Source organism: Herpailurus yagouaroundi, unplaced genomic scaffold (assembly GCF_014898765.1).
Source record: "Herpailurus yagouaroundi ecotype Mexico unplaced genomic scaffold, PumYag 222, whole genome shotgun sequence".
Classification (NCBI taxonomy): Eukaryota; Metazoa; Chordata; class Mammalia; order Carnivora; family Felidae; genus Herpailurus; species Herpailurus yagouaroundi.
Window position 1 is genome coordinate 104,381 of NW_024412453.1, and position 10,820 is coordinate 115,200.

The following is a 10,820-nucleotide window of genomic DNA, read 5'->3' on the forward strand; positions in this document are numbered from 1 at the left end:
GGGTGGGGTACGGGTTCACCTCCTGGGAGGGACCCTCTCTGTATGGGAGGGCAGGGTTAGCGGGAGTGCGGACAAAGCTGTCCTTGTAACAACAGCTTTGTTTGTAAGAACACCCTGCCCTAGCAGTCACCGATGGACTGGAGAACAAAGGAAGCCCAGCACCCAGGGATGGCAGCCTACCCTTTTCCTTTTAGCCGGTTACATAATTTGCCACAGCAGATGTGGAAATTTTCCACACCCCAGTGCGAAGAAAAGACCGGGAAATGCGTCCACAGGTGGGGTGGGGGCCCTAGGTTTCTTAGGCTGGTTCCCCTGTGTGCGTCCACTGCCGGGGGTCAGATTTACATTATTCTTTTTTTGAGAGAGAGAGAGAGAGAGGGGATGAGCAGGGGAGGGGCAGAGAGAGAGAGAGAGAGAGAGAGACAGAGAAAGAGAGAATCTCAAGCAGGCTCCGCGCTGTCAGCACAGAGCCTAGTGCAGGGCTCGAACTCACAAACCATAAGATCATGACCTGAGCCGAAACCCAGAGTCGCTCAGCCCAGGACGCTCAACTGACTGAGACACCCAGGCCGCCCCTACATGATTCTTTATAACTTATGTGTCTTGAAACATTTCATCACAAAAGAAACAGAAACAAACAGAACAAGATTTACAGCATAACATCATCTGCATATATTAAACACATGCAAGACACAAAATAGTTTGACGTATTTTGCCAGGACGCAGGTACATTTGTCAAACCACATTATTGGGGACAGGAAATAAAAGAGACAGACAGACAGAAACTAGGGAGGGGCCCTGCTCTGACAACAGACAACAACTATTTTCCTGCAAGACTTAATTATAGACCAAAGCTCTCTGGGAAAGAGCTGCCCTGATCCAGTATAAAGATACTTGCACTGCATGAACTGATTCAAATCCTGGCTCTGCCTCTTATTAGCTCCGTGATCTTGGGCAAACAACTTCTCTGAGGCTCAGTTTCCCCATCTATAAAATGGGGGTAATACCAAGACCTATGTCACAGGCTTGTTAAAAACTTTAAACAAGTCCATTATATAACATGATTAAGTCTAGAATACTTGGTGTATCCTTGTCCTTGTTAGAGAAAAAAAAAAAAAGAGCCTGGACTTTGTGGTCAAGTGGATCCTGGCCACCTACGTGTGTGAATCTCATTTTAAATCCACAACACCCGAGAGGTCAGGTCTCTGATTAACCCCATTGAACACGGGAGAAAAATAAAGCAGTGGCACCGGGCCCAAAGTCACACTGCTGGTAAATGACTGAACCCAGGTGCAACCCAGGCTTACCGCCTAAGTCTGTAACCACTGCCTGGCAGGGAAAATGCCAGGGGTGGGGACCTTCGGGGATGACCTTGTCTCGTGATTCCTCAAACAGAACACGTCCAGGGGCACCTGGGTGGCTCAGTTGGTTAAGCGGCCGACTTTGGCTCAGGTCATGATCTCGCGGTCCGTGAGTTCGAGCCCCGCGTCGGGCTCTGTGCTGACAGCTCAGAGCCTGGAGCCTGTTTCGGATTCTGCGTCTCCCTCTCTCTGACCCTCCCCCGTTCATGCTCTGTCTCTCTCTGTCTCAAAAATGAATAAATGTTAAAAAAAAAAAAAAAAAAACACGTCCAATTTGGGGAGCACGCTGTTGGAAGCCAGGACCCGCCACGACGCTCAGCGGCCACTTTGAACAACCTGCCGCTTGCAGACGCCCAAGAGCCTTAAGTCATGCGTCCATTCATTCACTCACCCGTCCAAGGGTCTGTGGGCACCTGAGATGTGTGGGGGGCCCTGTGCCCAAGCGAGATGGCTACGAGGGCCATTGCCAGGGCCACACACTGTCGAAGCACTTAGAGGGTCTCCTTCTCAACTCCCGGAATCTATTGGTCCCTAATTCATTCCCTTCCACCTCCCAAGCACGGCTGAATCCATCCATTTTCCCTTTACTTCCAGGCGTCCATCCATCCCAAGCCAGCACTAGGACGAGGACCTCTCGCCTCGTCCCCTTCCAACCCACCCCTCGGGTGGAAGCCACAGGGATCGTTGACCATAAGTCAGATCAGGACATCACTAGCCTCATCTCTCACCAGTCCTTGAGCACTACTCTGGCCTCAGAGTCTTCGCCATTCTGTTCCCTCTGCCTGGAATGCTCTTCCCTCTCTCCAGCCTCAGCTTGACCAGCTCCTATCCGGGCTTCAGATGTTATCCTACCATCACAAGCCCAGAGGAGCTCTCTCCCCGCCTCAGCCTAAATCGGGTCCTTAAGTTATTTGCCGTCATAACAAAGGTGACTTTTCCTCACTGTTGAGTCAAACAAGATGTCGGGTTGGTATGAGTCATCATTGGCCGTCCCCGCTACTGTAAGCTCTTGGAAAGCAGGGACCATGTCTGTCTTGCTCACACTATTCCGAAGCTGGCACTCAATAGACATCTGGGTAGCACACATGGGATTTCCAGTAAAAAAAAAAACAAAAAAAAAAAAAAACAAAAGGGGAGCCTGGGTGGCTCAGTCGGTTGGGCATCCAACTTCGGCTCAGGTCATGATCTCGCGGATTATGAGTTCCAGCCCCGCATCGGGCTCTGTGCTGACGGCTCAGAGCCTGGAGCCTGCTTTGGATTCTGTGTCCCCCTCTCTCTCTCCCCCTCCCATGCTCATGCTGTCTCTCAATAATAAACAAACATTTAAAAAATTTTTTTTAAAAACAAAAAAACAAACAAAACCATGGGATTTCCAGAGCTTTTGCTATATACCCTGGCACATTATGACCCCTCCTCCCCCAAGTCCTATCCCTAAGGACTTCGGAAGGGCACCTCTCCCTTGCGCTTCTCCAGAATCATCCAGCAGAACACCCACTGTCGGAAAACCAGATGATGTGGGTGAGCTCATGGCTGTGGGAGCGGAGTCTCAGCTTTGCCTCTCACTATCAGTGCAAACCTGGGCGTGCTTCCGGATGGCTGTCTGTCTCTCTCTGTGAATCAGGGTGGCTGTGTCCTCCGCAGGGACTGACCAGGCCCAGGAGGAGGAGGCCAGTGCATGTGCCAGCACATTGCAGTGAAACTCAGATTTGCCTTGTAAATAGCAGCCGGGCAGGCAGCAGCCCATCCCCCCGGCCTTCCAGGGGTTTACAAAGATATTTCCACCCGCATTATCTCTTTGGGTCCTTGGGAGATAGCACGCCTGCAGGCTGGGCTGGGCTTGGGTTTACATTCCCATTTAACAGGTAAGAAACCTGAGGCTCAGTGAAGTGAAATGATCCACCAACTCCGATCTTGGGAAGTGGACGAACGGGGACCAAGCCTGGTGCCACTGGGCTGTACCCACCCCCCCAACAACATACACTCCATGTGCCCGGTAGAGAGGAGCTATGCCCCCACCCCCGGCTCACAGCGGGAGTCCTCTCGGCCACCAAGGCCTCCCTTCCCCAGACCAACGTCCCCAGTATGGAGAATGGGCACCAGGTTGGGCAAGGTGCCAGCAAGGAACCTTACCTTCCTCTGATGCAGGGCTCACCTGCCCTGGGGCCTGCCCGTGGCTTCTGAGGCAGAAGGAGGTTGTGGAGAAGGGCCCCACCCCCCCGCCGGCTCCTCCCCCCTCCTAGCCAGAGGACAGCGGCCGCCCTCTCCTGCACCGCCTACAGCTGAGAGCCTCCTTGCAGGTCAAACTCCAAATTCCAGCCCCACTACAGGCAGGGGTGAGGAAGAGAATGATATCCCCAGGCACGAGACGGTGGGCCCAGCCCTGAACCCCTGAACTCTGTGCAGGCCCCAGTGGGGAGGAGGGTAATCCCTGAGCTCCGCCCACACAGCCTCCACCTGGTAGGGTGCCCATGGCAGGGAGGGGTAGGAGAGTGGCAGGGAGGGGTGGGGGAGTGGCAGGAGCCCCGAACTGTCCTGCTTCACTCACCCACTCCTCCACTGGCCCGCCTCCACGCTGGGGACAGGCGGGCTTGGGACGAGCTGGGGGAAGGGGGGAGGAGAGATGTGGGGACTGGGGGGGTGGGGATGAGGGGGGAGGCAGGGGACAGCGGAAAAATCCCAGGAGGGCACTTGCAGCCACGGCCCCATCACTGCAGCAGCAGTAACAGTGACCACCCTTTGTTCGGCCCCTTTTGCCGGGTGCTCTCCGGGCCAAGGCAGCGCAAAGACAAGCGTCTGGAGCCCAGGGGAGCTATGGGGAACGACCAAGCCACGGCCCGAGGGGCCCGCGGCACCGGGACAGGCAATGGAGGACAGCGCAACGCTTCCACTGGATGTTCAGAGCATTCAAACAAGTTTTGAAATAGACACTAGCATTTACAAAGCATGAGACTTTAAACCAGACGGATCTCCCACTTTCGTAGAACATTCTGAAGATCTGGGGGGCTCAGTGGGTTAAGTGGCTGACTTGGAGCCTGCTTCGGATTCTGTGTCTCCCCCCCTCTCTGCCCCTGCCCTGCTTGCACTCTGTCTCTCTCAAAAATAAACATTAAAAAAAAAAACAAACCCATTATGAAGTTGTGGCCACACCAGGCCCACAGTGCCACATGACAGCCACTGGCTGGAGTAGCGTCGTGGCCAACTTGTGTCACCACAGACCCCTACCTCCAACCCACCTTCTTCCTTCGCCAGACCCTGCTGGGCCCTGGGTATGCGGCACCCCCACCTTGCAGCATAATTCAGAAAGGACAGCGATAATGAAGATGCATCAGGTTCGTTCTAAGTGCTCTCTCTCCCCGTCTTCGCTCACGTGGTCTTTCCAACAACTCTGAGACGGAGCCTGATTATCTCCCTTTTACTGATGAGGAAAGAGAGAGGCCAGTAACTTGCCCAAGGTCACCGAGAGGTGAGCGGCAGACCTAGGATGGGAACCCAGAGCCCTACAAGAGCGGGGGGCAGGGTGGGGGCACAGCAGGCAGGTTCCGGGGTCAGAGCGAGGAGGCTGGCCAGGTGGGGCTGCGGCCCACTGGAGAGCATGTGTCCCTGCTAAAGGGGGCAGTCCTGGCTCAGCTGTCACGTGAGGAGGAACACAGGCCCAAAGGTGCCAGACCTTCCGATTGTTCTAGAAAACTGAAAAGGCCAGAATTTTGTGTAAAGTCTCATGACTGTCTGGATTCATAGCCTGAGCCGAAATCAAGAGTGGGACGGTGGACCGACTGAGCCACTGATGCTCCCAGAGTGGTGGGGTGGACCCCCAAGGCAGGCTCCACGCTGCTTGAGATTCTCTAGTCCCCTGCCCCCCCCCCCCCCCACCCCCGCCCCCCCCCCCCGGGACGGGAGCTCTCTCTCTCTCACAAAAAAAAATTTTTTTTAAATAAGGTCTCAGAAAATAAGTAAGTGAGAAGTAAGTCTCAGGGCTGTTAATCTGTAAAAGCCGGGCGTGGCCCGCTGGCTACCCCCTGAGAACAGCACGACCACGTGCAAGAGGTTTTCAGAAGTTTCTTCTAAAGTGAACATACCCCTCCCAGCTCCGCGGCCCAGCAATTGCACGCTCGGGGTATTTCTCTAGGGATGAAAACAGACGCCACGAAGACTTGTACACCGAGGTCTGGCTCACCGCTGCCCCAGGACGCACCGCGGGGACGGGGACAAGCGGGTGCCGTCACGCTCCGTGGAAAACCACGCTACTTTTCCGTAGCAACAAGCTGCCGACAGGCGCCGCCGCGGCTGAACCTCGGAGGCCGAGCCAGACGCGAAGGAATAGATAGGTACGTACCTTCCGAACCCGGGGCCGGGGCGCAGGGGTGCGACAGCCTGGCTCGGTGCAGGGGATGGGGGAGCGGGGGGCGGGGGGCGGGGGGGCTCCGAGCCGAGCAGGGACGGCCGCAGGCCTCTGACAAAATCCAAAGGCAGAGAAACTTTCTCCAAAGTGCTGAAAATACCTGCAGGTTTATATAAGGAAATGTGGGACAAAGGTCAGTGGACCCAGGCAGGTGGGCTGTAAAGGTCAGGGCGTCACCGTCCTGGGGACTATCGCGGGTGGAGTCTTGCTGGCTCCGGGCTGTCCTTCTTGCCTGAGGGGGTAGTTTTGGTTCCCATTAGGGGATGCTTTGCCCTCCGGCCTTTTGCCTGAGTTAAGAGATCAGCTGGAGGTAACTTAATCAATGAGAATGTTTGAGGTCAAACTTAAATAAGGTCAAAAATAAATAAATTAAGAATAAAAAAAGATGGGGCGCCTGGGTGGTTCAGTCGGTTAAGTGTCTGACTCTTGGTTTCGGCTCCGGTCATGATCTCCCGGTTTCATGAGTTCGAGCCCCACATCGGGCTCTGTGCTGACTGTGGGGCCTGCTTGGGATTCTGTCTCCCTCTTTCTCTGTCCCTCCCCCACTTGTGCTGTCTCTGCCTCTCTCAAATAGACTTAAAATTTTTTTTTAAATAAAAAAGAAATAGTACAGTTTTATACAGTTTATAAATAATAAAGATATATATAAATACTGTAATAAATATGACATTTACGTTGGGGGGGCAGGAATCTGTACATTTGATTGGATGCAGGAGGCAGAAAGGGAGAGGCTAAGGGCTAGAAGGTCTCTAGGTGGGGAAAAACACAAGTTTTAAAACAGGTCTCCTGGGAAGGTCTAACCTCTGTGCAAACTCCCTCCCGCATTAAGTTTCTCTTTACAAATGTAACAGACACCGCCTACTGCCCCTTAGGAAATTGACAAAAGACCTGACTAAAAATAAGTACACCATAAAATGTAGAACTCAAGGAACCCTATGGCCATAGACCGCCCCTCATACCACCGAAATGGTCATGGGCATTCACTTCCCAATGCCCCCTCTCTGGAAAGAGAGCTTTCATACTACTCTTACTTTCTGGTCTTTTCTTTTCTTTTTTAATGTTTATTCTCGAGAGGGAGAGAGACAGAGCACGAACAGGGGAGGGGCAGAGAGAGAGGGAGACACAGAATCTGAAGCAGGCTCCAGGCTCTGAGCTGTCAGCACAGGGCCTGACGTGGGGATTGAACTCATGAACTGAGAGATCATGACCTGAGCCGAAGTCGGACGCTTAACTGACGGAGCCACACAGGCACCCCTCTTGCTTTCTGATCTTATACTCAAATTAACTTTTTCCTGCTGCTCATTTTATTTTGTGTCCACCTCTTCATTCCTCCAAGCAGTGAAACAACAAATCCCAGGTATCGGGGTAAAAAATCCTGCAACAATTTCTTAATAAAATAGGACAGAATGTACCAACAAGGAGTGTGCAAATACAGCCCGTGCTTCTCTGATGGTTGTCCCCGCCCCCCCAAATACCACCTCCCAGCAGCTGGTCCCATTCTACTGTTTCCACTGGAGAACGAAGTCCCAATGTTTCCAAAGTGCCTGATTTTTAAGAGAAATCCCAAAGCCTGGTTTTTATGTATAAGGTTCGGCAAGTAACTTGATATTAACAAAAAAGTTAAAACATTGTAGTTTGTGAGACGACTGGGTGGCTCAGTCCGTTAAGCATCCGACTTGGGCTCAGGTCATGATCTGGCAGTTCATGAGTTCAAGCCCCACATCAGGCTTTGTGCTGACAGCTCAGATCCTGGAGCCTGCTTCCGATTCTCTCCGCCCCTCCCCTGCTGGCTCTCTGTCTCTCAAAAATAAAAACATTTAAAAAAATTGTAGTTTGTAATCGCGGATGTAGCGATTTATAAGAACCTATATTTGGTCTCCGTGCCTGTTTCTGGCACCAAGCTCCCAAATCCCTTGGAACTTTTTGAGCTGATGAGAGAGATCAAGGTGACTTTTGTCATGTTAATGAGGTGACTTTGGGACCCACCCAGCAAGGTAGGGGCTGGGTGTGATTAGGGTTTGGAGCCGTCGGTCCCACCCGCTGACCTCTGGGGGATCGGAAGTTGAATAAATCGCCAATGGCAACGAATTAATCAGTCACACCTGTGTAATGAAGCCTCTATAAAAACCCAAAAAGGACAGGGTTTGGAAAGCTTTTGGGTTGATGAACACGCGGGGGTTGCGGAAGAGAGAGAAAGAAAGAGAGGGCATGGAGCTTGCACCCTTTCCCCCACTGCCTTGCTCTACGAGCCCTTCATAATATACAGGTGATCTAGCACCTGAGCTCTTCGAGCCACTCTAGCAAATTAATCCCACGTGAGGAGGGTGTCTTCATGTCCCATCTATACCAGGTGGGTCAGAAACACAGGTGAAGTGGGGGAGGGGGCAGTCTCATGGGACTGAGCCCTTAACCTCCTCTCCAAGGAAACAGTGTCCAAATTGTGTCGAGGTGTGGGACACCCGCTGGTGTCGCAGAACTGCGTGGTGGTGTGGGGAAAAACCCACACATCGGACTCGAGGTCAGAGCGTCCCTCGGTGTCCCCATGTCACACCCCCTCCTACTCTGGAATCCAGGCTGAGCTCCTCCAGGTTGGAATTCCTTCCCAAGTTTTCTACAGCCTTTTAGAAACCCACCTTCACCCACCGCACACTTACCTGTCAATGCTGCTATTTGTTCTACCAACTGAAAGAAGGCAAACCCTAAGCCCTGCCGCGGTAGGCGAGCTTTCCTGGGTGGTTCCGAGGAAACCAGGTACGTCAAGTAAAACCAAGTAAATAAAAGCAAGAGGAAAACAAGACACTTTTTTTTTTTTTTTTTTTTTTTTTACTTAGTAACTGTGAGACGTGGGGCAAGTCACTTTCCTCCCTGTCCAAAAGGATGTTTTTTTTTTTAAAAAGTGTTTATTTATTTTTTAATTTACATCCAAGTTAGTTAGCATCTGGTGCAACAAAGATTTCAGGAGTAGATTCCTTGGTGCCCCTTCCCCATTAAGCCCATCCCCCCTCCCACAACCCACAAATATGGACTTTGTTCTCCATATTTATGAGTCTCTTCTGTTTTCCCACCCAACAATGCAAAAGAGACCCTCTTTCTCCGCATCCTCGCCAACATCTGTTGTTGCCTGAGTTGTTAATGTGAGCCATCCTGACAGGTGTAAGGTGGTATCTCATTGTGGTTTTGATTTGTAATTTCCCTGATGATGAGTGATGTTGAGCATTTTCTCATGTGTTGTTTGGCCATCTGGGTGTCTTCTTTGGAGAAGTGTCTATTCATGTCTTTTGCCCATTTCTTCACTGGATTATTTGTTTTGTGGGTGTTGAGTTTGATAGGTTCTTTACAGATTTTGGATACTAACCCTTTATCTGATATGTCGTTTGCAAATATCTTCTCCCATTCTGTCGGTTCCCTTTTAGTTTTGCTGATTGTTTCCTTCACTGTGCAGAAGCTTTTTGTTTTGATGAGGCCCCAGTAGTTCATTTTTGCTTTTGTTTCCCTTGCCTCTGGCCACGTGTTGAGTAAGAAGTTGCTGCGGCCAAGATCAAAAAGGTTTTTGCCTGCTTTCTCCTCGAGGATTTTGATGGCTTCCTGTCTTACATTGAGGTCTTTCATCCATGTTGAGTTTATTTTTGTGTCTGGTGTAAGAAAGTGGTCCAGGTTCATTCTTCTGCGTGTCACTGTCCAGTTTTCCCAGCACCACTGTCTTTATTCCATTGGATATTCTTTCCTGCTTTGTCAAAGATGAGTTGGCCATCTGATTGTGGGTCCATTTCTGGGTTCTCTATTCTGTTCCATTGATCTGAGCGTCTGTTCTTGTGCCAGTACCATACTGTCTTGATGATTACAGCTTTGTAGTACAGCTTGAAGTCCGGGATTGTGATGCCTCCTGCTTTGGTTTTCTTTTTCAAGATCGTTTTGGCTATGCGGGGTCTTTTCTGGTTCCATACAAATTGTAGGATTGTTTGTTCTAGCTCTGTGAAGAATGCTGGTGCTATTTTGATAAGGGTTGCATTGAATCTGTAGATTGCTTTGGGTGGTATCCACATGTCAACAATACTTCTTCTTCCAAAGGGATGTTTTTACTGCTCACTTTGCAGCAGGATAAATGAAGAATAAACAACATCTGGAGAGAAGCCCCTGACCTGGCACATCGGCTCCTTCCTTCTCCCCACACTTAACCCCATAGTTAACCATGAGCTGCCTGGTTGTCACTGAGAATCTCAGGCCTTCTTTCTCTCCATGTTGGATCCAGTGAGGAAGAGGTGCGCTTTTTTTCTTCTCTCTCCGCCTCTCTCTCTCTTTTGCAGTTTTGTTTGTTGCCCAGGTCCCGGTTCTCACAAACGTGGGGGGTCTGCCTTGGCTGCAGGACAGTGGTGGAGAGCAGCGGGGCGGGCGGGGGCGGGGGGGGGGGGCGGTTAAGATTTAAGATGCCAGAGATGAGGGGGCAGGCCGACCCCCGTCCTCATTCTGGCTTCTCTGCTCCTCGCTGTGTGTTCTGATAGACAGGACTCAGGTGCTCTGAATCTATATTCTCTCCTCTGCAAAAACGGGATGTCATAATCGTACCGAGGTGTTTTGTCAGGAAGACTCAATGAGGCGATACCTACAATGGTCTTTATAATACTAAGATGCCACGTTTCTTGTTTTCTCTCATCATTTCACAAATGTCCAGTGGAGTTTTCCAGAGACCACGTGACATGAGCTGTCACAACAGACTGAACACAGGAGCAGGTGTGAGAATCCAGCCGTCTTCTATTAACCCAGACATTCAAGAGCTGGGCCAGTATGCGGAGTAATGCCACCCTTCTCACCAAATCTTTCAGGAAAATATGGTTACTTTTCGTAAGAGTGTCATTTATTTAACATGCAGTGGGTTTGCTATTGTTACTTTTTTTTTTTAATTTTTTTTTTTAACGTTTATTCATTTTTGAGACAGAAGGAGACAGAGCATGAACGGGTGAGGGTCAGAGAGAGAGAGGGAGACACAGAATCCGAAACAGGCTCCAGGCTCCGAGCCGTCGGCACAGAGCCCGACGCGGGGCTGGAACCCACAAACCGTGAGA

The 10,820-nt window shown here is 51.1% G+C and overlaps 1 protein-coding gene across 2 annotated transcripts in view; it reads right to left on the reverse strand.

Annotated features, from left to right (window-relative positions):
* The window catches only part of SLC5A11 (solute carrier family 5 member 11), a 48,119-nt gene extending 44,353 nt beyond the window's left edge, over nt 1-3,766 (reverse strand). The window contains exon 1 of one of the 2 annotated variants that reach the window (XM_040458730.1): nt 3,492-3,766. The gene's annotated coding sequence lies outside the window, so the exon portion shown is untranslated. The remainder of the gene's footprint in view (nt 1-3,491) is intronic. The other variant, XM_040458729.1, reaches the window with a different exon arrangement.
* Between the last annotated feature and the right edge of the window lie 7,054 nt (nt 3,767-10,820).